We start from the raw sequence: 22,401 nt of genomic DNA, 5'->3' as shown, positions 1-22,401 counted from the left end.
GCACATTAAGAGGCCGTACGATGAAGTCCCTTTGACAATTAATAGGTCAACCACCCTCACGTTTGTCAGAATTTCAATTACAAAAGGCAAAAGTCAATTGTGTTTCCATGAGTACTGGTGGCTCTAAGCATATTAGTTAACATTCTGTATGAATGATGCTTAATTTTGTCCTTGATCCAACAGCAGCAGACTGTGTTGTTGCAAACATGGAAGCCTGGAACTGTTTCTTATGGAGTTGAGCTCAACCAACCCTAGTTTATTCTTTGCAGGCTGCCAAAGGGGATGAGGATGTTTTTGTATGACAAAATACTCTTTTCGTATTCACAAAGTTTTTGTTTTGTGAAATGCATAATTATAATATGTTGTATTGATCTAATGAGACCACACATTCATTTTGGATGACAACATTTTGTCTACACCATGTCGATTAGTACAAAAAAAACAAGTCTGCAATCATGTTTTATGATGATGTGTCACCATGCAGTCAGTCAATATTGTGTCCCCATTAGTCTGCTAATACTCTGGAGGATTATGTCACGAAAGATAAGCCTGCATTTATTCAACAGACACCATAAATATTTTGTCACATCATAAATTTGCACAGATCACTGTTGAGAGTGACAGTGTTGTAAAAAATATTAGTCACCTAATTACAAAATGATTCCTGTTAGAAAGTGAGAGATCTTGAGGTCGTCAGCAGGTCAGATCAATTTGGCAGCAATGACAACCTCCATTCAGAAAGTGTTCACACTATTAATCCTCACTCATCCCTGGGCACTAAAGCAACAGGCGGCCATCTTCCTATTTTGGGCTGATTGGAATGAGAGGCGTGTCTGTGTTCTTGGTCCCGCTGCTTGAAAGTGAAAGCTGGAAGGGATGCGGGAAAGAATTTTCCCACACGCAAAGGCGAGGGCAGCCAAGAGGTTAATCTCTTTTACATATTTGGAGCAGAACAACATGATGTTGTCATCTATAAGTGAGGAGATCAGTGCAGTTTGATAGTCTGTGTTACAAAATGAGCGAGTCAGTTTCAAGTGAAAAGATTTCGATATCTGCCATCAAGTCATCAAAACGGTGTCTTAGAATGAGCAAAGTGTTTGGCCGACATCTTGGCGTGAGGTGAGGTTCATGGCAGTTTGCCATTCATATGGGATGGGAAAATATTTATTCCATTTGTTAAAAAAAATAACATTACACATAAGAAGCATTTGATTAAATAATTCAGTTTTATTGATTGATTTATGACAACATATTTCATCAGTTGAAGGTTCAAAAGCAGTCTAGGACTCTTTTTCTTCTACCATAGTTCTCTGAGCATCTGCCTCGGCAAGAGCTATGACGTCAATTACCTTGTTAGTCTTGTCGAGATGAGGGGTTTCCTCTCGTGTCTGCCGATGCAAAAGGAGAAACAGTACACAGAGCATTTGGATCGAAAAACATTCTCCCACTGAGATTAAATGAAGCGTAAACAGCGGTAGTTTCATGCTTCACGTATTAAGTCCAAATGATACCAATCAGCTGTACTGCCTCACTGCTCTCCTATATGGCAGTGTATGCCACAATTTGAATTTCAAGTGTTGTTTTAAGGTAAGTAAATACTGGTAGAGTTCATTCAGTCATCATACATTGGTTTGATTTGCTTTATTAAATGTCATTTTGGAGTACTGGAAGTCTCATGCACATGAATTATACAAATGTAAAATGTGGTGTTTCCCTACGGTTCGACGGAAAAGTAACATGTAGGCTAATGAATGGTTTGCCCACCTGTAAACGTTTAGGTGAGGCTAGTACGAAACCATTTGCAGTCCCACTTTGAGTGGCACAACATCTGTGTGGACATGTCTGGCACAAATTACACTCTTGCACACACAACCTGTAAGTGGTGTACAGTTGTTAATGGCTCTCACCCTTCCTCTACCCTCTGGATGAGTGGAATGCTGCTCAAAACCCCCAAAATAAAGCTTGCTGGCTTAACTTAGTGTAGCCAACGCTTAAACAAAAAGAAATGTCATCCTCGGTTTATTTGAAGGTCTCGCCGCATTTATCTGACATTCAAGCCTTTTGTTGAGCCTCAGCGAGTGCCAGGAACCGCTGCAGGAAGCACATCGTTGCAGTCTTAGACCGTTGTACAGAACACACAGTGTTCAGTGAGCGATATTTGGGGATTGAAGTTTTGGGGAGGGGGAATCCACCCCAAAATATTTGTTGACTTTATCTTCACAATTGATTTTTATTGCCTCACATAATACATAAACTGGCTACTAGCCTTTCGACATACATTGTTGCCCAGTTTTGATTGTTTCTTCATATGCTTGGGTTTTACAGTATCCGCCATGCAGATTGCGTCACTAATATCACAGTCAATAATACTCAGAAGAAAACCAATATGTTGGATTCAAAGGTCAACGCTATATTATTACAGCGCTTCCATGCACATTTGTCGTAAAATCCATTGCTGACTAGAACTTGTTTGTTCCACTGGGGGAGAACAGAAATACCTTTTGCAGATACAGTGCACGTGCTACGTTGTCATTTCTTGTTGTTGGTGTTGGCTAATATGTGGAATGCACTCAAAGACACAATTCGGTTAATAGTGGGCTGTCACTCAATGACAGAAAATTACTCTTGCACTAATTATGAACTATCTAATAGGGAGTTGAAGCCCCCAAAAAAAACACACGATGATCCCTTTTCAGACATCCACATGGAGGAAAACATACTGATTATAACACCCCACAACTTTAATGTTTATTAAGCTTTTAGTTGTTCTGGTTGTAATGTGTGTTGCCCTAATGGGTTTCAGCCAAAGCACAATTAAAGCTCATTTGTACGCTATTTCAAGCAAGTCGATCAAATTACTAAAATGATGCCTTGTTATACAACAATATGGGCTTGCCACGCACACCATTCCAGACTACTTAGATATTATTATTTATTCTCGTGTTTCACAATGAAGCTAACAATCTTTGACGTTAAATTAGAGTCTTTTAAGGCAATTACAGTGCAATCAAAGCAGGAAATCAGATGAGGCAAGTAAAATAACAGGTTAAATGTTTGCATTTCTTACCTGCAGTAAAGTGAAAATTAAATATATCTGACAGAAAGCAAATATGAACCTTTTCATGATTGAATCATGTTTGTATTTCAAAATAATTGCTTCCACTACCATTAATGTGCAATACTTTTATTAACCGTGCAATGTTTAAGTAGCATTTTAAATATGTTAATCACTGGATAATAAGACTGCCTAAATTTCTCTTTTGACAACTTAGATGTGGCGTAGCCTCCTAAAGTTACCATGGACAAGTCAAATAGGTCAACTTGATGTGCGTCTCTTCACATGAACCATTAACCCATCCGTATTTTATGCCTCTTATTCTCATTAGTGTCATGAATGAGCTGAAGTCTATGCCAGCTGACTTTGGGTGAGAAACTGGGTGCTCCCAACACTGGTTACCAGCCAGTGGCAGCACATTCAGTTTTTCTTTTATATTCTCTGGTACTCCAGTTTCCCCCCAGATTCTGAAACCACACGTTCGGTTAATGAAAGTACAAATATTTGTGTGAATGATTGTTTCTATCTCCTCAAACTATTTCTCACCCGTACGGAGGTTTGATGAAAACAGAAATCTATCGTCATTATTTCCATGCGCAATATTTTCATGCAGGGTAGTGTCGGCATCTGGGTAACATTTTGTGCAATCATTGCACAATAAATTGCATTGTGATGATGAGTAGACTGCTCAGTACATTGATTCAGTCATTAAAGCAACACAATGTTCTTGTGGCTGATTGTATATTAAATCACAAATATGAAAAACAAATACATGGGTTCAGTTTGGGTTAATATTCACTAGTAACACTTTTGTTGGTCATTATTCATTCTAAAAGTCTTACATCACTTTTAGATGACCAAATTATTGCCGTGCATTTGTATTTTAGCAATCACAACACATGCTCATAATCTTTACAGGCACCAGCATAATATATTTCTCGGCGTGGTGAGAAAGATGTTGAAAATGACGGTTGCATTTAGAGTATAGCAGGTTCCGGCGGACCGTTCCAATCATAGCAAGCATTATCTAGAGTTTCAATGGCCCCTTTCTCTACTGTGTTCAGAAGCCGTCAAGGCTTTCAGCACTTAGGAAGTGTGCAGGCATACAATAGCACCCTGAGCTACCACAAGACTTATGAAGGCAGCGAGTGACCTGACTCCAAAATTGAGGCTCTGCATCATTGTGGTTGTCAGGACCGAGGCCAGGATCCAAGGTGATGGGAGTGATGATGATGACGATGGGTCTGCATGTGAGCTAGTTGCAGGGGCATGAAAGGAAGAGAGATGTACCTTGAAGAATGGAGACTCACAATGTGAGGTAATAAGATGTTGTTAGTGGACAATGGAAAAAGAGGAATTGTTTTGTTCCATGGCAACAGTGTACTCGGTTTCAGTTTGAAACTGATCTTAAATCGAAATAGAATTATTTTCCGATAACAACATAAGAATTCTATTCATTTTGATATTTCACTCATGGTTGATTAGGAAGTCAGCCTCAAAGCAGTCTTTCTTGATTTTTCTATTACAGCATAAAAAATGCTGGTGTTAATTCCATTTTTTTTTTTTTAAATATCATCTAGGTTGAAATTCCATATTAGTGTTTTGTTTTCAGTCCTCCCCAGGTTGCAAATGTTGTCATCGCTAATGACAGTTTTTTTTGTAGTGACCGCACAGCCTTTTGTTGATGGTATTGAATGTCCCAATCTGATGTTTACCGCAGCTCTCGGTCCACTCACGACACTGATGCTGATCAGCAATTAGCAGCAACACACAGGGAAAAAAAAAAGCTATTGCTGCTGACCTTTTAGTGCCGTAAACAGGCTGAGAGCCAACGCCATGAGCTGGAAAGGAAATGAAAACTCTAAATGACGCACTGACGGAGAGTCAAACAGGATATGACAAGGATAATACCTCCAGTATGATTTGATATAAAGGTGTTTTTGATGAATTTCAAAATGTGTGATGAGGGTCGACTATATGCAGAAATATCTTTTTACAGAAACGTATTGTTGAGCAGTGATTGATCAACAGCATGTCTGAGTTTTATTCCTCCTCTCACGCAAAGTCAGATGAGATGGATGTAAATTACAGTGCAAAAATATGCCGATTTCTGTTAAATGATGGTTTATAATCTCATCAAACCTTAATCACTTTCTCACCTCATTTTATCAGGCTAATGTGGCTGGTTGCTTTCATACGTAGGAGTTAAATCTCACCTCATTTGTTTTTTTTTTTACCCAACACTGACTATTAATCTGACATGTCGCAAGACAGTCAGGCTGACATTGTGAATACGGGGCAAGGCTGTTGATTTGAGCGTGATGACTCAATGCACATTGTTACATTTGCTCAAGTGTGTGCGGTCCTCACTGCCACGTTCTAGGAGAATAGCCACGCTGAAAAGAAAACATAAAATGTCGGAACAAAAAATACACGAAACTTATGATGTTACGAGAATTCCCAGAAACATGTTAGGATATCAAAACATTGTCCACATCTGTTCCACTTCTGTGCACAACCAAATTTATCAAAATCAACGTTGTATCTAAAGTTACAGTGTGTTCATAAATTATGATTACTTTATTTCATGTGACACAAAAACACATCATAGTTGCCATTTGTCTGACTCGTTAACATTTATCAAGCAAATAAGAGTTTTGTCACAGCCACCTTTCCTTGAAATGTAGAAAAAAAGATTTATGACCATGAACTATATAAAGAATTTGACATTTGAAAATAGCGTTCTTACAAGTAGGAGTTTTATAAACTTTTTTTTTTCTTTCAGAATTCCGTTAAGACCTAACATTAGCATTTTTTTAAATGATGAAATAGTAGGAAAATGTTATCATTGTAATGATATTGCTAAAATAAATACAGAGAGCCTACCCGCAAAAAAAGTCTGTTACACACACACACACTGACAATATTGTAACTATCATTTGTCAATTGTGTAAAATGACTGAAAGGATGAATTCAACTAACTGCAATTTTGCATGGTGATTGGTGCTCAAAGGTTTTTTTAAGCTATTCTTAAAGACAATAAAACACATGAGCAATTATAACATTTGAACTTGTATTATAATTTCTTGGCCAAACGTTTTTTGGGTCATTTATACGTGTTATATGCATGACACATACAATGACAAAGCTGACAAGACTTTATGGCCCAAAGCAGATGTGACTGATCACATTAACGTTCTCTTGTACTTTGTCGCCAGTGAACAAACTCAAGCGCGGTCATATTGATCGTGAGCATTTGCAATTACAAGCCGAGCACATCATGTGTAAAAAGTCATTCATCAACCCTCACCCTTCAAGACGCTTCCACAAAGACCAGAGTCATTTGAAAGGTTAATGTATAATTTATATTCCAGGGGAAAACAGCACTTTGTCAAAAAGCTGGAGATGAATTGGGAGGTATGGAAGTACAACAGTAGTTTCTGGTGATTGAAAGGTTGAGGAGGAAAGAGGGATTGACATAAATTGCAGCTTTTACACAGGTTTTGAAAGCTTTATGGATTAAAAGTGCCTAATTTGTAAATTAGTAAGGAGATCATTAATGCATGGAAGCAGTGTGCCGAACATGGCCATGGCATTTCCATTCATTACATGTGCTTCTTTCTGAATATTTTTTCTTTCGGAATCCTTTCTCCCCTCATTAAACATGAACTAGTACGTTGTTCCCCATGTGAAATACAAATACAAAGTGGGTTAGTAAATAGTGTTAGGAAAAAAGAACATTGCTACCTGAGCTGCTAAACCGAGACAGATTTAGTTTTGGTGTGGGCTCAGTTACAGTCCACTTGTATTGGTGTCAAGTTGACCGATAAAAAATATTTGCTGTGTGTGTTGGCACCTTTTTTTTTTTTTTTTTGTATTTTGAATTTATAGCCACCCACTTGACTGTAGTGAAACAGTATTGTCTGGCTCAACGTGATTTTTCAATCTGACAGACTTGTTGGCTCCGACCTCCACTTTCTAATGAGTACCATTCAAGAACGTGATTGTTTTACAAGGTCTACACACTTTACCACCTATTTTAATAATAGCATTACTCATTTGATTGCTCAACAGTGGTGAATCATTGAACTGAATAAACTAATTTTTGTCCCTTGAAAATATGGAACCTTTTAATCATGGATCAGTTATCGGAGCATATGGGATTAAAAAAAAAATTCTAATTAGTTGATGAAAAGATGTGTCCTAAAATTAATGTCTTGCAAGAACTAGTTTGGAAATCTTTTCAGATAAGTTCTTCTCATCAAGAGAGAATATACTCATCATCTGATGGGGATTTAATATCCAACCTGCCTGATGGTGTTGAGTTCCTCCTCAGGGTCGAATATTGCCTGTAAGGTTTTATCAAAGAGCCTGCAAGTGAGAGCACTTCATCTTGTGGCTCTGCCCTCCTATTTCCCTTGATATATACCCGCTGATGTCATTTTGATATACTGTTTGTTCTGCAGGCTGTGAATCACACTACCAGATGTCATACAGTTTGCTGCACCAAAAACATGTCCAATGTTGTAAATGGGCTGCATTTAGTTAGAAAATTGCCAAAGACAACAGTATACAGAACCTAGAAAGTGCAAACTACATGTAGACTGTTCACGGTAATTTCTTCAATCAATACATTCTCATTGCATTATACAGTATTGTGTGTCTGGCAGAACACAAATGTTGCTATTTTGTAATCTACTGATTGGAGGGTTGGGAATGTGGATTGCTCATCATCCAGCGAGCATCCGGTAATTTCATTTTGGTTATGCAAGGACGACTACAACAAAAACCAAGAAACTATTTTACTTTTCTGTTAACTTCTGTACTGCAACTGCAGTAGTAGTGCATTACTGGCATCAGTTATTTCAGTAATTAAATTCAAGACCACAATTCGCTGATATTAGCTATACTAGTCTATATTTCAAAAACGGACACAAACATATTAGTACAATTACAGTAAACTGATAGTACTGCATAACGGCCTTGATAAAACATGACTATTCTAATGGTATGTGTACTGTGTCCCCAAGTTTAATGGGGAAAAAAAATAACCAACAAATAATCTTAATGCTGGAGCTTTATCAGTAGACAAATTCTGATTTCATTATTTTAGTGTCATATATATTTCCCCTTTTTCAATTTTCCGCGTGACCCCAAAACTCACATTTACCTGATTTAATTTTCAATCATAAATGATTTTTTTTTACGACATGTAACCATAACACAGCAACAACAAATAATAATTTACCTCAATTTATTTCATTCAGGAGGAACCGAAAACCCAATTCCGTAAAAGCTAAAAATTCATTATAAAAGTAAACGGCATTGATATCATTTGCCCAAAAAGCCTGAAAGCATTTTGTGTGTGAGACTTTTCATGATGTGGCTTTGTTAGTAGTATAATAAGATCACCTCCCAAACAATGGCCTCACTGTTTTGTTTTCCTTAGCATCCCCATTAAGAGACCGACCACAGCATCTTCAACCCTGATGGGAACTTTGAGATTATGACAGCCGTTTGCCGAGATGGATGTCTCATTAGTATCATTTAGGCATAAACACTGATGGCAGCTCTCATTACCAAGAGGCGTTCTAATCATTTCTGAGGCTGCATTAAAACACTAAACCCAATTACACCATTATCATTACTCAGCTGAGCCAACTAAAAATATCCCAACAGGGAATTTATCTGGATGATTTTTCCTCTCTACTCATAATTTACCTGCAATCTTTCCATTTCAGTTATGCACCGTTTTCAAGTCCACTTTTCTGGATAATGATTTTTTTTTGTGTGTGAAATATTGTAGTTTTTCATGCTGTCAAAAAGACAAACGTTTGTTACCTGTGGATTGTTATTTTCCATGCTGTCACAAAGACGAAAGACCTCAGCCAAGTCTCAAACGTTTGTTATCTGTGGAATCTGTGTTTTTTTTTACTTTTTTTGTGTTTTTGTATGAAGCTTGACTGCTACAACTAGATGTTACATCCCAATTAAGATTTTTTTTAACCCAATGGAGCAAAATGTATCCTGATTTTTCAACAAATATGGTATTACTAGTTAAAGGCTAACCCTTAACCCTAACTTTAACTCTGGAATCAGCGAGAGCTTTATTTATTAGGTGCATAAAAGCTAAAAATCTAATTTCAGAAAATATACTTGTCATACTGCCCTATACTAAGGTCTAATAATTTGAGGATTTTGAAGAGAAAAATTAGTACTAGTTATTAGTAGATTTCAACCATGTTCAAAACGGCATTTTTGTCATCTCATTAGGAAGTGTGCGTGGTCTTGTGTGGATAGGGGCTGATGAAGAACTGTAGCCACCTCCATCCTATATAAGTTTCCCTTCTCTGATTCAGACACATCTCTTGTCACTGGGTATAAGATGCAGACCTTGATGCGTATATAGAGAAATGATACGAAATAAATGTGTCGGGCTTTTCATTCAACAGTGCTGTCTGTGAGGGAGAAGAAACTCGCACAGGATCTGTTGACATTATAGAGTCCAGCAAGGCATCTCTTTTGAGCAGAAGTAAAAGTTGGCCCACATAATATGTTCACTATAAAAATGTTTGGATCTGGGGAGTTGTGCTTCACCATCAGTCTGATAAATGACACCGTTCTTCACAGATACAAAAAAAATACCCCTGCTACCCTTATATCACCCTTTATTTCCACGTCACAAAACCTTCTGACAGTATTAGAATATGTACATTCTTTAAGTCATATTTCATGGAATCAACATTTGTTTTGCTCTCCTGCTTAATTCTGATTCTCTTCAGGAAGACCGGGTAAAAACATGTGAGATATATGACTTTGAAAAGAGAGATTATGCATTTTTAATACGGCATTGTATAGTTTACGGAAGGTTGTTTAAAAATGCTGCTGTCATGAGGCCCAATGAAATTGAGGGCTAATAATGTCATTTATATTCAGTCTGGGTTTGTGTTATTTCAGGTGAAATGAAAGGCTCATTTTGCATTGAAGATTTGTGGTTGTTGCAATCAAGGTTGTTGAGTTTGGCCTGTCTGTGAAATGTGTTCCAGTCAGGACACTCCCCTTCATCGCGAGTCTCTTCTTGAGCACACAATCATACGCCTGCGTTTGAACTGCATGGCTTGAAACACAATTCTAATAACTTTTATCCATTTTTTTTTCCACCTTTATTTTCCTTTGATTTGCCTCTACTTTCAACTGGCTTGTATCCAATGTCACTGCACTGACATTAAAGGTCTTCTTTAATGTTGCTTACGTTGGCACTTAATGGAATTGACTTAAAACAAATATTTGTGTGTGGGGGTGGGTTGTTATTTCCTCAAAGGTTGTCATTTTGTAGATGGGGTGTATTGCTAATATAGAGATAAAATCTAAATATTACCACTTCCTAGTCGTACACTGAACGGCATTCCTTTGTTTTCACTGGGCTGTCCATGCAATGAATTTGTCCTCCAAATAAAGTCCAGTCAAACATAATAGTGGTTAGCATCCAATGAGGAAGTCTCTCGAAAAAAACCAAATGGATTGCCACAAGCAATTATTAATTATTAAATAAAAGTAGGGAGCAGAATCCAGTGCTTTACTATTCACCTCTGCATTCAACTATGAATGAGTAAGACGGATCCCACACTGAGTTAAACCACAAATGATGTGCGCTCCAACCTCATTTTTTCTCAATAAGTAGTGGTAAACATATTTCTAACTAACCGGAGCAGATAAAATCACCGTCAACTCCATCGGACCATCATAAAAGATGATTGCATGTGTTCTGACTCTCTTGTTTACTTTTTCCTTTCTATTAATGAAAGGGGATCACCACTCTTCACCTTTCCTTTCTTCTTTTTTTTTTTTTCTTGTAACCCATCGAAGACCTTCCATTAGTCTCAATTACCGCCTTCGGGTCAAATGGCAAATCAATGCTAAATTACTAGCAGGATCACAGGAAACTCTTAGCCGCTCTATTGCTTTCACCTTCCCAGATTTTATTGACGTCAGTTTTCATTATCAAAAGCCATGGTCACAACACAAAGCAAATGCACATATGTTGCATTACATTGTTGAGTAGTGTGTGATTGCTGTAATTATAATGATTATACAGTATCTATCTATTTGGCTATTAAAGATAGCTGTAATAAAATATGTTTAGCGATTAAGCTGGAAAAAATTTACCTCAAAATATAGTACATAAGTATACTCATTGTACAGTTAAGCGTACATTTTAACTCTGTATAGGGTTTCAAGGCTGTTTATTATACAGCTGTATATTGCAGCCAGTTTCTTAAAAACATGATGAAATGAGTTCATTCATCAGTGCAGAATTAATCAACAATTTGTGGGTTTACCTTTAATTTCTACTGCATCTCAATCCAACATGTTGTAATTGACAGCAAATGCATAACATCATTGATTGAGCTGGAAAATCTCACCCGCTGGCATTTTCATAGTCTGACCTAATGGCAAATGAGAACAAAATTGGCTTGACATTCAGCGTAGATGGCATAAAATTTTAGACCTGCATATGCATAATCTAGTTGAGAGCAGTTTGAGTGAACAGCTGAGTTCCCTGCCTTGGATGCAAATCATAGGCCATTCACACTCTATAGTGAAGACGCACTCAATGGTAAATAATTCAACTCTATTAATACAAGTGCTACTTTGAGTAGAAAGCCTTGACAGCCACATAACCAATACAGACAGCAGCTGAGAGTGCCTTCTGCCACCATCATCCATGTCAATTTCATAAAGGAATGAAGAGTATAAAAGCTGCAGGACATTACATAATTGTAATGTGTTTCTGATTTTTACATCGGCGACTCAAGTTTTCTGGTCATCAGGTGGTAATTCTTGTACACAGAAAAATTGCTGGTTGGCCGAAGACATTTCAATGTTTATGAACGTCATATATTCCAGCATCTAATTGATTTGTTTTCTAAAAAATAACTTAAAATAAGTCAGTTTTTTAAAAGAATTTCTTAAATGCTACATTAATACAGTGTGTTTTTACAAAAATGAGGCAGGCAGCAATCTGAAAAGGTCGCTCCAATATAAATACACATACAAAGTCATGTACATAAGATGCAATTCTTTTGCAGTTATGTGTTTCCTAATCCCATGATGCACTGGGACTGCCTCATCTCTGCGTTGTGCTCCAGTAATATAAAATAGTATGTCTGATACATATCAAAGCAAGACACCATACATTGTCTAATTAGACTCCTCACTCACATCTACACGGAGCTCTGTGGATTATCCAGATTATGTAAAATTTCTGTAATATTCTATTAGCCTTGAATTCACCCCCTTTTTCGCCTTTATGTAAAAATGATGTTTTATTTATGAAATACATTTTATTTTTTGGGGTGGTTGCTCATGAAGGTGGAGGCTTTTAACCCTGCTCTTCCCTCTTTGCCCTCATTTTGGTTGCTTGCTAATTAGGTCTTGTAGTCTTTTGTATAAACAACCATTTTAGCCCCTTGCTGTATTTTTCATCCAAAAATCAAAAGTCATGCATTCGTTCAGATGGATGCTCGCGCAATCGAGCAAAAATAATCTATTTTTGTTACTATCTCTGTATCTCTATTTTAAATTTATATATAAACGGTGTTCAAAAGTTGCTAAATAATGAAGTGGTAATATTTTGGATGTTATAAAAATAGACTTTTGTGATATTAAGAGAAAAGATAACCATTTGAAACTTGATTTCTTTGTATGTTAGAAACTGTCCCCAGAGTTATAAAGAACATTGAGTCAAATATTGCATTTTATATCAATTCACAATTAAAGGGAATAGAAAGAGAGAGTATTTAGATTTTGTTTTCAGTGTATGTATATTCCATACTACAACTGCCACTCTTAAATGTCTTTTTCTTTTGTACCTTGCATTAATGCATAAGCAAAAGTCTTACAGAGCTACGAAGGAAGGGAAAGAAAGGGATGAGTTTTACTCAGGGACTGTTTACAGAGGCAACAACAGCACAGCAGGAAACAAGTGGTGAAACTGTTTGTAGTTTTGATTACTTTGCTCGCCCGCAGTCCAAGGATATAGCTGTTTTTGTATCATCCTCATTAACAAAATATGAATGAGCTTTTCTCAAAGGTTTTTAAGAGAAAAAGACGTGAGTAAACGCAAATGGCTGACTTATAATGAGGAAAAAAACAACTTTTGTATTGCTTTGTCTATTTAGCATGTGATTAATAATAGCCCTTTTACAGAGGGAGGAGTGAAAGACTGGATGCACATTCACCAAAGGATAATGGAACAAATGAAAAAAATCAGAGCTAGTTCTGATACTTGGCCTACTTTAATATGTTCAGAAGGCAGATGTCAAAAGATTATTGGCTAAAAATTAATTGTCATTACATGCTGAACAAGTAAAAAAAGAAAATAAAACTTGGGCAAAGGGCAGAGCCTCATAACTCAATGAGACTCAATAAAAGTATTTTATTTTATTAAGACTACATTTGAAGAGGAAAATAGGCAGGTTGACATGTTGTCTGTCCAAATTGAATTTTTCACAAATGAATAAAATAAATATTCTGACATCATTTTCCTATAATTGTTATGGTGTCATCCCTTTGTAAGTAAACTAGTAAATTCAGTATGCACCATGAAGCTGATTTCCTGAAGCTATTCTACCCCCGTGTGGCCGAGATCTGAATAGGAGCAATAATTTAGCAATAATCTGCCTGGCTCAGCTAAATAGTCGCCCTTCATGTGAGTAATTGCTCATCACAAAATGGCTTTCCTGCTGCAAATCAATCTGTGTGTGAATGAAGCATCAAGAGCCACTGATGTATGTAATAAGGTGGGTTCATGAAATCAATAAACTGCTCCAATATTAAAAGCCTTCTCAGTTCAACTAATACACAACTGCATGTGGCTACCCTCAAAATAAGCAACACCGTCTTTGACTTTTAAAATTCAGTTTGCTGAAATGAGAAAAACAATTGACAATTATTTGCAAAATGGTCTTCATTGAGAGCTTTTATGAAGAAGGCCTTGATAACATTATTCTACCACCTAGTGGCATGGCAATATAATAGAAGTCAGCAGTGACTTTTCATAGGCAAATGATGGTGCCATATTTTTGAATAATGGAACTTCAGAATCTGAATGAAACACTAAAGCTCAGACAATAATGTGATCTGTTGAGGCCTTAAGATCATCACTCGTGGATGGCATTCAAACAAAACAACACATAAAAAAAAAGCAAGAAGTCACAATAAATTGAATCGAGAGCACAATCTTTATTTTTGGCATATGAGCTCAGTTACAAAAGACAATTCCTAAAAATAATGATAACTATACTATGATCCTGAAATCTAGGATTTCCCTCTCTTTCCAGTTTTAATTTGTTTGATCAAATCTGCATTGAAATCACATTACATCTTGGGTAATTCAGTTCGCCATTCTTGGGCACATGAAGATAATGTGCTTCACTAACCTCTAACTATTTGAATCTCAGTGTGAAGTGTTCTTTTCTTTTTATAGGCAACTACACTGAAACTATTGTTTCTTTAACACTCAGCCATTCCGTAATGAGACATTTGTAAAACAAACTCGACTGCAAATCTCAGAGCCGCTAAATTGTTTCCCACATTTATTCTGGTTGTAAAAAAAGCCAATTTCCGACTTCGCAAATTAGGTCACCAATCACACCTCTCCAACTGTGTGTTTATAAATAGTTATTCATCCAAACACCATAAAACTGTAAAAGCAAGCAGAAAACTCATCTTGAATCTCATTTCAAGCCTATAGACATTTCGAGACTGTTAAAAAGCTGTGAAGTTTGATGATTTTTTTTTTTATTGGATATAATATATGTCTGTTGTACTCTTTGTACCAAGACATCATCTTAAAGATTTTATTATTCATGAAACCAACTCTTGAAAGTTTCAAGAACCTCGACTGAGATTTACAGTCTAAATGTCCCTTTCTAGTTCCAACTTGGCTGTGTCCCATCATGCATAAAGGCTCGGAACTTGAATTTGACGGCCTTCAACTCATCCAATACCTTTGATAAGAACAGCAGGAATTGTGAGCCAAACATAATTGATTAGGAAAGCAACTATGTTTGATGTTCACAGGATTTTTTTTAGCAGATACTAAGAAAAAAAAAATCCATAAATATTTCATTTTCTTGCTGGAGTGTGTGAAGACCTTTCACACTCCACCATTGGGATACTCTTCTTGCGGGCAGACAGAGAACACAGAGATACACTTTCTGCATTCATATGAGTTATTGCAGTGTCTTTGTACAAACATTTGATCTGCAAATTTCAAGTACCGATTGTAGTTACTGCTACTGTTATTGAATTCCTCAACAAAACGTCTGCTGCATTGCTCTGGTTGTCTTTATACGAAGCTATTAGTCCTGTAATCAATCAATACAGGATGGAAAATGGGTATTCAACAAATGTAATAATTATATAATTTTCTAACTGCAAGCACAAGCCGTTTGATATAATTTAGATGCATTTAAAGTTGTACTCACTTTATTCTACCCCCCCCCCCCCAAAAAAAAATAATTGACTGCAATTTGCTTCCGATGCGACTAATGGAATGCATTAACACCACTTTCCAAATTTCTTGATAATTATCACAAGCACCTAAATAATTGCAGTACTGTTTTATTGTATGATACGTTTTGCTATGCACAATCGACATGTGAGCAGGAGTGTAAAAGAGAGTACAAGAAAAAACACTGCTAGTTTCCTTTTAGGTCACCTTGCTCTTATTCGGCACCCATAATAAGAAATACATTGAAAGTTGTCACAGAGCAAAAAAAATCTTCTTTTATTGCAGTTATATTTTAAGAACACAGCAGAATTCTATTATACAGGAAGTGTGACCCCCTCATTCACAATAAAACTGTCTGCAAGTTCAATATGAAGCAGGGTGGATTTCATTTCAACTGAAACGCTTGAGGAAATCTCTTTAAATGGGTGAGTCATTGGAGATAACTTTTTAACGCTGTGCACGTTAGAATCTTTCCTCGTAAACTGCAATAAATAGTCTGTTAACAAGGTTTTGTGTGGTTCAGTTATGACTAATTTTGAGGGATTTTTATTTGCATTAATGTGCCTCCACTGACAATAATTCATTCTACTCATAACTTTCTTTCTAAAAGAACATGTTTCTTTTCATTTGAACAGTAGGTTACTACTTTTCAACAGACTGTAGTTCACAAAAATAAAATTGTTACCATTTTTGGACTTAAAAACTGAAGAAAATAAGATTACTGGTCAGTGAAGATGACATCACATTGAAATCTCAAGCATATTGAGTTTTAGATGAAAACTACTTCAAAGGCCGAACGTGCAGTTTCCGACATTCTAACATTGCCGATGTTGAATAATATCTAGCATGCAAGAAGTAGCATGAAGAAAAGATGAAAGTGGGATAGTAGGCGACACAATACATAAATCTCTCTATCTGTCTTTTTAAAGCATCAATTTTCTCACACAGGTGTCAAACTAAATCTCCAACAGTTGAGCAGGTTTTTAACACTTATCTTTAGGAAACATGATTATTTTATCCAGCATATTATGTCATTAGAATGGCATACATTGAAATGAATAAGTAAACATAATGTGAAGCAGCGGGGGGTGAAAAGCCCCTCACTGAGACCATGATTGCAAAACATGTATGCACACAAACCTTCACTGCAGGAGGGACCGAGAGATGATAACAAAGATGAAATAGCTTTTAAATGAAATTGAGAATGGATTAGATGAAAAGAAAACTAATTTCATTTGCCTTCAGGGCATATTAGGAGATAGGAGTTCCACAAAAATAAAACGGATGTATTTGATTTAATGCGCTTTTTCTTTCAGTCATTTCTTTTAAAAGTTCCCACTTAATAACCTGTGTAAATTGTGAATTGTTTGTACATCTCAAACATGGTGTATGATATTTCTATGCAGGCACATGTTTGGAGTTTTATATAGTTACATATTTTTTTATATTCTCAACTTCACATCACAATTAAAAAAACTGTGCATGGAGTCACATTTAGAAAATTATTTAAAGGAGTATTTATTATATATCTTAAGAGGAACATTTTCTAAGAGGTGGAAAATTCTTTTTTTCTTGTCAGAAAAACATGCCACAGTGAATCAATACTGACTGAGCTGTTCTAAGTGACCAATTTCATCTGGTGGTGAAACACAATAGAAAGAACATAAACACAACACACTCCACACAGTGGTCATAAATTGGTTTGATGATTACGAAGCAATCAAACAACATCATTGTAAGATACTGCCTCACGTGTACAAAAAAATAACAAGATCTACACACATTATAGGAAACCCATATTGAGCCAGAAAAGTATTCATAACAGCCCCCTAGAGCCTTGTTGGTGAATGGAACAAAATAAAGTCATGAATCAGAATAATAATGACAACTGTGTCTCGCTGGAAAAATACAAATGCCTGAATAACACATTTCTGATCCTTTTATTCCTATTCTTTTCATAGAAAATGCAGTCATTTGCACAAACACAAATTTAGAAAGATTGAATAATTGATGCCTCTTTTTGTCTCATGGTTCCTTCTCTTCATTCAATGCAACTTTGCTAAGAGCACCCCTACAACCAGCCAATCAAAAAAAAACAACCCACTAAACTAATTTGTAACATATACCATTCTTCAGCATTGTATTTATCCACATGTTCTAATATCATGATGAATCCCACTCACGTTTTAGGCAGGACATGCCCCACTTCAATTATGTTGCCCTCTGCATGCTGGCAAGACATGCCCAAGCCTACACAAATCAAATGAGATAACCATTCCAAATATGTATCACATTTAAAAACAATTAGGTTGGTTAGTGTTAATGTTAGGCTTAGTGTGCTTCATATTAACTGTACCCGGCCTTTCACCCAAAGTTAATCCAAAATACATTTTAAGAAGCTGACAATTTTTGTATTGAATATCATAGTTTCCTCAGAGTTAAAGTGTTCCTTTCCCCCCCTCTCGGGGTTGTGCTTAGGATGGATATCCCAAATCCAATTGTAGTGTGTGCATCTCAGAGAGATCTTATCTCATAAACACACTCCCGGTCAACCTTGAAGTTTACCTAATCAAACTACTGCCTGATCTCACTCCCCAAAAGGGCAACATGATCACAAATATGGCTTTTCCACCTCGGGTGAATGAATAATCCGTAGTGGCTTCATATTTTTCTGTCAAAGCTCTCCCTCCAAGCATTTTATTTGATTGCCAGTAAGCCCCAGGAAAGGAAGTATTAAAAAGATACGACATTATCATATGTTTTAGTATTCCAACCCTCAACAGCATGCACATTCTCAGACTCATGGCAGCATCGTTATGTCCTTGAGCAAGATAGGTAGATGGCAGAAGTGGTCAAATATTCGAAAGAAGACTTTCAAAAACCTCTCAGCGTCTTTACATTACCAAGCGTTTTAAATGAGCTTTGAGATAGTGATGTCCTCATGTCGCATTATACGTTCCAGATTTTTGTGAGCCATATAACACACTATGAAATTTGCCTTCACGCTCTGTGGAGAACTCTAAACATAGACACTGATGTATCATGTCTGACAGGAGTCTGAATAATGGATTGGATTTCATGTAAAAAATCATGAAGGATTTTTCATTCATATCTTTACGATACCATTAGCAAAAATAGAGCGACTAACAGAAGAGTAAGATTAAGTGTAACTATTCTGAACACAATGAGCTTAACTTTTGTTTGAAAATAAACCTAGGTCCTATCTTATGAACAACATGAGTCGTTCTTGATCTTGCACTCTCCCCGAAAGACGATCTAATGCGGCCAACCTTCAGTCAGAATATGCGATTGTCCCGTTGGACAGGCTCTTTCCATTCCCCTAAAATCCTCTGAGACAGAGATAAAAATTTGAAACAGCAGCCCGCGGCTTATCGAGGAGTGCCTTTGAATTGAAGTGAAGATAATGATGAGTGGCGGCGTGGAAAGACGCATGATATGGCGATTGCAGCTGTGATTATCTAACTGGATGTGATCATGTTCTTAAACAAGTTAGCAGATGTGAAAGAAAGAGAAAACATATGTAAATAAATCAAGCCCCAAATAGAGTTTTAAAAATGGAGAATTGCTCTTGAGTCATTGCCCTTAAATGTGGAACAGTCTCATGGTAAGATATATGTACACTTGTGGGCCACACCGTCCAGTGCACCTGCAGATCCAATACAAGATCTGTTATTTATAAATGACTTTATGTATGATAAAGTTTTTTCTTTTCTTTTTGAATGGCTACATCTTACATACCAGTGTACTCATAGACTAAATTTAATGGAAGTTTGCTATGCTCAGTAAAACACTGCAGTTACACACCACATCCGGCCGTTTTCTATCCCGCTGACTCGGGGCTAAAAGCAATCAATTACATTGTAAATGTGAATGGGGTATTAAGTGTGAATTGAGCCAATGAGAGATGCACAAACTTTCATTATGTGAGCCACTTTTAAATAAGTATTTTTAGAATTTTATTCTTCACCTTCGTAAAACATATAGAACTATCTTTTATCTTTCATTATCTACTAATGTCATTATCCATTTGCCGATCAAAATGAAATAAGAACAATTGAAATCACAGACAAAAAAGCAAATCAAACAGAAAAAAACTCAGCACTCTTCTTTCTTGCTCATCATATTCTCAAAACTTTCAATACATAGACTGGATGTTGAATTGGGTGTGGTGATGACCTCATTGAGTTTCAGTGTTTGGTACAGCCCAATCCCTTGACAAATTGTGAATAAAGTCCCAATAGTGCCTGGTTGTAGGGGAGGTACTTCCTTGAAAGATAGTTTGTTTGTACTAAGACAATTAGACTTCAACTCCTTGGTAATCCCTTTCAAATTATTGAAATGTAACATCTTCACTCGAAGCCATGTATGATTCTATCATGCCTGACATTTGCAATGAAATATTGTTAATGTCATCACGGTGACTGTAGTAATGTGACTTTTAGCTTGGTAATGCTCGGTGAGTTCATCCGCCGCAGCTGCAGAGCGTCAAGGGTCCTTCTAACTCAGCCATGTTGGCAGGAAAACCACGTAATCCAATTTCCTGGGGAGTCATTACTTCACAGTGATTTCCTGATTCCAGACTCTGTAACTGTTTTCAAGTTTAACCGACCGAGCAAGGAAAAATATCTCCTCTTCATGCTCGTCTTTTTCACTGACAGTGAAATGAAACAGATTGAATAGCTAAATGAGGTCTTTGCAAATCTATCGCGGTGCTACTCCTGTAACTCGGACTCTGATTTTCAGAATATAGTCATTAATTATTATTCAGCAAAATAAAGTCACCTTGGATTTTCATTTGTCTAACCTGATGGTGTTATTTTTGCAGAAGTGAGTTTAGGCTGGAGTGAGAAACAAACAGCAGAACTAATTTGGAGGAGCATCTGTCATCATGCATTTACTATGCTGAAGGGAGGCAAAGCCTTGAGGCAAAGGTGACAACTGCAACTGCAAAAAGGTCATAAACTGTGGTAAGATTACTTTTCCCTAACAGGGCTGGATGGAGTTTGGTCATGGGTCCCTTTTATTTGACATGCAATTACTTTAACTTTGCATGATTAGATATTCCCCAACTCTACATTTATACAAGTACATTAGCTCAAACAAAAACGAACCTTCAAAAGCAGTAAACTGACTCAAGCATCCTCCCTACAATGTGCTTGTATTAGGGCGCTTCCTCGGGCCTTCGACTGCGCATGCGCCAAACGACGGAGACGCTCCTGATTTGACAAGCGTGGGATGCGCCACACGGTCCCAGTAAATTGCAAGCTTTCCCGTTACAAGTGTGGCATCATCGGCTACACCTGACTACTCCGTTGCTGTGGCTGGATCTCAGGGAGCGGTCTTTATTTCAAATTTACAGAGAGCTTTCAGGAAGAAGACACGACTTCTTGTTCTTGCAGATCCCGTCAAAAGAAAGGAAAAGCACAATTCAGCACCACAGGATTGAGGAGAGCGTCCGGATTTGAGGCTCTTTTCACTGTTCATACCAGAGAGAAGGATTTTATTTTTAGGAGTACTCTACCAAGCAAGGTGATTTGCACACTTTGAGGACCTGCAAAGGAGTATCATCTCTAAAGGTTGAAGGTAGGTTATGATGAGTTTGAGCCGGTGATTTCTCATGTGGCAGGTGCTTTTGCTAGCATCACCCTTGTAGCACTAACTCAAGCGCCGTGTTGCTAACACTAGCTTAGGCGAGGTCCGCCCGGCTTTATTCTTCATTGTGCCTCAGCTAGTTTGCAAAACGCTTCAGCATCATCTGTGTGAAACGGCAAACCAAAATGTGCTGTCGCCTGCACTATGATCACGTTGTTATGTTTTTCTTAAAACGAGCTGGCCACATAAAGCCGAAAAATCAGTGTCGCCCACTGCTATCGTCACTGGGTGCTGCTATCCAGGGAGCCCAGTGCTGAACGCCTGATCCGCCTCAGAGCAAGAGCAAGTCGGGTAGATAGATGCACGCTAGGCTGCAATGCTACTTTCCCAGGCTAAGCTAAGCTGCCACTTCTCCGCTCGTAAAATTACGGCCCCGCTTCCAAACGACAAGGAGCAAAAATCGTATAGTCTCTCTTCCCCACATCTATTCCCCCCTCTCTCTCTCAGTCCCTCTCTCTCATGTGTGTGTTTTCTTTTTTGGTTGCACATGTGTTTGATCTATTCAATTGCTCGTTTCCACGACTGACTGGGAAAATTGAGGACGTCACCTGGCTTGTGCAACCTTCCATATAATTCCTATTTAAAAAAAAAAAGAACACATTTAGAAAACCTATAGACTATAAACAGACTCTAAAATACAAATGTTCGTCCAAAATGTGTTTAAAAAAAATCTGTAGTCTATGAAGGTTAATTTGCAATGAATATTACCATGTTAGAGAAAAACAAACAAAATGATGCTTTGTTTACATTGCTTTTTGTTTTTGTTCATATCACTTTCAGTGTGCAAAATGATGCTTTGTTTACATTGCTGTTTGTTTTTGTTAATATCACTTTCAGTGTGCTGCAGAAGACTTGAGTCTACCCAGGTACATATAGACCAACTTCAACCTGAGTTGTACGTAATCTATGCAGTTAGTCTTTTGCATATCTTCAGTTACTATGTTGAAGACCTAAATATTCTCTTTTGCACAGCGCTTGCCAAGTTACTGATTGTGCAGTTTTTGATCCAGTGTAGATGGGCCACATTCTCTTCCTGTAACTGGAGATATGGAATCCCAGGGGCTGCTGTGGCTGTATTTAGTCAGAGCTTATGTTTGGCAAAGAGCGTGTTCAAATTCTTAGTGATCCAGGGACTGTCTGTCTGCCGATGTTTTGG

At 37.2% G+C, this 22,401-nt stretch overlaps 1 protein-coding gene across 5 annotated transcripts in view; it reads left to right on the top strand.

Moving 5' to 3' along the window:
• ctnna2 (catenin (cadherin-associated protein), alpha 2) overlaps window positions 1-22,401 on the top strand; it is a 186,013-nt gene that overhangs the window by 14,044 nt on the left and 149,568 nt on the right. Inside the window, exons 2-3 of one of the 5 annotated variants that reach the window (XM_085912128.1) lie at window positions 20,419-20,560; window positions 20,993-21,176. The exons of 1 other annotated variant lie outside the window; for it this stretch is intronic. The gene's annotated coding sequence lies outside the window, so the exon portion shown is untranslated. Of the gene's footprint in view, window positions 1-20,418; window positions 20,561-20,758; window positions 21,177-22,401 lie in introns of those variants that run through there. 3 more of the 5 variants (XM_085912127.1, XM_085912129.1, XM_085912131.1) reach the window with 3 other exon arrangements.

This window comes from Syngnathus leptorhynchus, chromosome 5 (genome assembly GCF_054491065.1).
Source record: "Syngnathus leptorhynchus isolate UIUO chromosome 5, UIUO_Slep, whole genome shotgun sequence".
NCBI lineage: Eukaryota > Metazoa > Chordata > Actinopteri > Syngnathiformes > Syngnathidae > Syngnathus > Syngnathus leptorhynchus.
Note: the sequence above shows the minus strand (reverse complement) of the source record. Positions and strands in the feature narration are given on the sequence as shown.